The following is a 4158-nucleotide window of genomic DNA, read 5'->3' as shown; positions in this document are numbered from 1 at the left end:
CATGTAGGTTTTAATTATTTGGAGATACTTCAATTCCAGAGCAGCAGTATGTTTTGAATGTTGGTGCTATCTGCAGTTCATTATGCTTTGCATGTGTTTTAATTATATCTGTTGCTAAATTCTAAAGGCCTTGATATTCAAAAAACTACAGATGCTTTTCAGTCCAGTATATCCCACAAATATGGAGCACCTACTGTGTGCATGGCATTGGGGATACAGTGATGGTGCTGTCCTCTTCAAGGAATGTGGAATGCTAGTATCAGAGACACATACAGAAGCAGATAATTTCCATACAGTGCAGTGATTGTAGTGGTAAAAGAATGGGAGCCCAAAGGAGGTGCCTGGAGAGGTCAGAGGCAACTTCCTGGAGGAGAGGCCCAAGCCCAGAGGCTGAATAGGCTTTGTGGGAGAGGGTATACAGGAATGTGAAATGGGATGGAAAGTGCAGGGAGCTACAAGTAACTCATTGTGCCTGGGGCTTAAAATAAAACGAAAAGAAGTTAAATTGGCAAAGCCCAGGTCCTCTAGGGTCTTATATGACATCCTGTGGAAGTCAGATTTTACTTGAAGGTAGAAGCAGCCATGTGTGAACGTGGTAGTGGTGCAGGCGGACCTGTCATAGGCGTCCCTGTAGCTGTGGGGATGGGCTAAAGGGGCCATGCGAGGCCTCAGTGAGGTGGATGTAGTAGTTTAGGAGAGAGCTCGAAGGCTCTTTGGAGTGGCGCCCTGTTGGTGGAGATGGTGTGGGGCGTGGACTCAGGAGGAATTAGGAGTCACGGAGAATGGCAGGATTTGATCATTGATTGGCCATGGGGCAGAGAGAAGGGGGAGGAAGGAAGGAATCTAGGATGAGTCCCAGGTTTCTGGCTCAGTCAACTGGGGAAGCAGAATTGTTGCAGAGATATGGAGCCAGTAAGGACCACATCTAGGGACATGAGTTCATGTTTAGTTTTGGATCCATCAGTTTTGAGATGCCTAAATATTGTACAAATCTGTCCTGCCTGAAAATGGAGATGATGTGAGAAAGGAGAGGAGTAAAAACTAACTTCTGTTCACAAAGTGGAAGTTAACCAAAACATGCCTGATTTTAGAGAACTGTAGGAGATTTGCTATGTTCTCTTGACCCATCGCATCTCTTGTTCCTACCCATTGCACGTTGGGCAAGAATGTTTTGCTTGTCTTTGTGGCCTTTGACTACCACCTTCCCCATTCCCCAGTCCTGTCTCTCCCCAGCCTTGCTTCCAGTTTTCCATATGTAGCATTCTATGGCTACCCTATCACAGGTTGGAGCTGAGGTGAGCAATAGCTGGACTGTGATCGTTGGTTGCCCTCAGCTCTTTCTGCGTTGACCTACCTAGCTGAGCCTCCACGGTAGGAAAATGCTTTGGGAAAATATGCCAATTGGTAACCCACTCCTTGAACTTCCCAAGAGGCTAATTCCACACCGCTGTCCTTCACTCATTCCCTGGCTTGCCTGATGAGAGAGAGCAGCATCCTCTCCTGTGCTCTGTCAGCCGGACCCAGATTGACCATGCTAACAGTGCAACCAAAAAGACAAGGGGAGATGGTAGCTCTGGGGCCATTTAAACCATTCTAATTCCTGCCAGCTTTAAATTGTGCTTAATACCTGTCATAGTCATGGAAATGCCTTTTTCCTTTGGAACCTCTGGATGGGTGATCTCTCCATGTTGACCAGGGCCATACAAATTCACCTTCTACCTGCTTCAGGGTCTTCAGGGTCTCTGCCATACCACATGGTGCTGAGACTAGGAGTTTGTGTTACCCTGAGACCCTAATCCCCAGGGCTATTCTCTAGAGCAGGGGTCCCCAACCCCTGGGCCACGGACCAGTAGCCGTCCATGGCCTGTTAGGAACCAGGCCGCACAGCAGGATTTGAGCCGCAGGCAAGTGAACGAAGCTTCATCTGTATTTACAGACTCTCCCCATCGCTAGCATTACCGCCTGAGCTCCACCTCTTGCCAGATCAGCGCGGCATTAGATTCTCATAGGAGCGCGAACCCTCCTGTGAGCTGCACATGCGAGGGATCTAGGCTGCGTGCTCCTTATGAGCATCTAATGCCTGATGATCTGAGATGGAGCTGAGACGGTGATGCTAGCGGCTGCAAGTACAGGTTATCATTAGCAGAGAGGTTTGACTGCACAGAGACCATAATAAATTAATTGCCTGCAGACTTATGCCAAAACCCTATCAGTGAGTGGCAAGTGAAAACAAGCTCAGGGCTCCCGCTGATTCTGCATTTTGGTGAGTTGTATAATTATTTCATTATATATTACAATGTAATAATAATAGAAATAAAGTGTACAGTAAATGGAATGCGCTTGAATCATCCTGAAACCATTCCCCTCTGCCCCCGGTCCATGGAAAAATTATCTTCCACAAAAGTGGTCCCTGGTGCCACAAAGGTTGGGGACTGCTGCTCTGGAGGGCAAAAGAGCCACTTTTTATGTCTGAATTTAATGAGTGGGCTCCCCCACTGCACCAGTATTTCCCACCCTTGTCTGCACATTGGAATCACCCAGGGAACTTGGAGAATACAGATGCCTGGGTCCCAGAGCTTCGGAAGTGGCTTGGGGTGTCCAGAGTGCAGTGAAGGCTGAGAGCTACTGCTGTAACCTGTTGCCTTTTTTTTAAAGTTAATTTTATTTGGAAATGCGGAGTTACAAAAGAGTTGCAGGAATAAGAATTGTACATACGAGGCCCAAATATCCTTTACTTAGATCCACTGAGTGACATTTACCCCATTTGATTTGTCATTTGTATTCTTGCATATGCTCTCTCTCTCTGCGCATGCATCATGGCCCTTTAACTCTAATACTTCAGCGGGTATTCCCTAAGAATAAAGATACTCTGTAACAACCCCAATACAGTTATCAAATTCAGTACATTTAACACTGATAAAATAGTTTAAAATACGATTCACATTCTAATTGATCTCATAATGTCCTTTGTAGAAGCTCACCCCCACCCAGTTCTAGATCTGGTCTAAGATCAAGTATTATAGGTAGTTGTCATGTCTCTTTGGTCTCCTTTAATCTGGAGCATTTCCATAGTTTTGTCACTTATGACATTGACATTTTGGAAGAATACAGTTTCTCCTTTTAAATGATGCCGCTCATTTTGGGTTTATCCGATGTTTCCTCTTGATTAGATTAGATTGAGTTTTGCATTCCAGGTGGCTGGAACACTGTGTCATATGTCCTCTCAGGAAGCACAATGTCATCTGCCCCTCAGTGGTGATCTTAATTTTGATCACCTGGTGTATCATTCAGAGTCCAGTGAGGGGGAAAAAGTAAATAGGAAAACTTTAATATAAATAATTGTTAACTGAGTAAGAGGTAGTTAATGACTAAAAGGGAAAGAAGAGAGCCCTAAAGCATCTGAACAGAAAACAGCTACCACACCGAGGATCAAGGGACGAGAAGACAAGGAAGGAACTTAGAACCTCAGAGGAGGGCCCTGTAAGCCTGACCAACAGGAACATGCTGCCTGCCCTGTGCTGCAGAATCAACTCCCTGGAGGTGCCTGTCGAGACATGAGAGCAAAGAACAATCGCTGTGGAGGATGCTGCTGGGATCCAGGCCAGACTGAAACACTTATGGTCTCTTCCAGCCCCGCTTTCCCCTTCAGAGGCCGCTGTTGGCCAGCTGGCGAAGAGAAATGTAGTTTGCAGAGTCCCAGCTTCAGTGTGGCACGGAAGGGAAAGGAAGGCAAGTTTGGAGCTAAGAGGCAACAAACTCATACCTAGCAGACCTGGACAGGATGTTTTCCACTTTCTCCATGGTGTAGTTATTGTTTTTCCCCTTCCAACTCAAGCAATCTCTGGAGGTATAAGACCATGTAAATATTCCGCTCCTCACCAAACTTCTGCCTAGATTTAGCAAATATTGCTGACTCTGGCCTGATTCAATCTTTCCTATGATGATTGTTGTTTTAGATTCCATCTTAAAATGATGATTGTGAAATACTTTTTTCCAATTCAGCACTCCTTCCTCATTTACCAGTCTGCCCTCCCTCTCTCTTCCCCAATTATTTATTTTTATATATCTTATTTATATTCATTGTGAACTGATGGATTCTTCTTTTTTCAATGGTCTGTACTTCATTATTGTCCTTTTGTTTTTTGTTTTGTTTTTGGT

This window comes from Delphinapterus leucas, chromosome 2 (genome assembly GCF_059928025.1).
Source record: "Delphinapterus leucas isolate spDelLeu-1000000601 "Yukka" chromosome 2, BTC_Dleu_Yukka2, whole genome shotgun sequence".
NCBI classification, from domain to species: domain Eukaryota; kingdom Metazoa; phylum Chordata; class Mammalia; order Artiodactyla; family Monodontidae; genus Delphinapterus; species Delphinapterus leucas.
The sequence above is the reverse complement of the archived record's forward strand: the minus strand, read 5'-3'. Positions refer to the sequence as shown.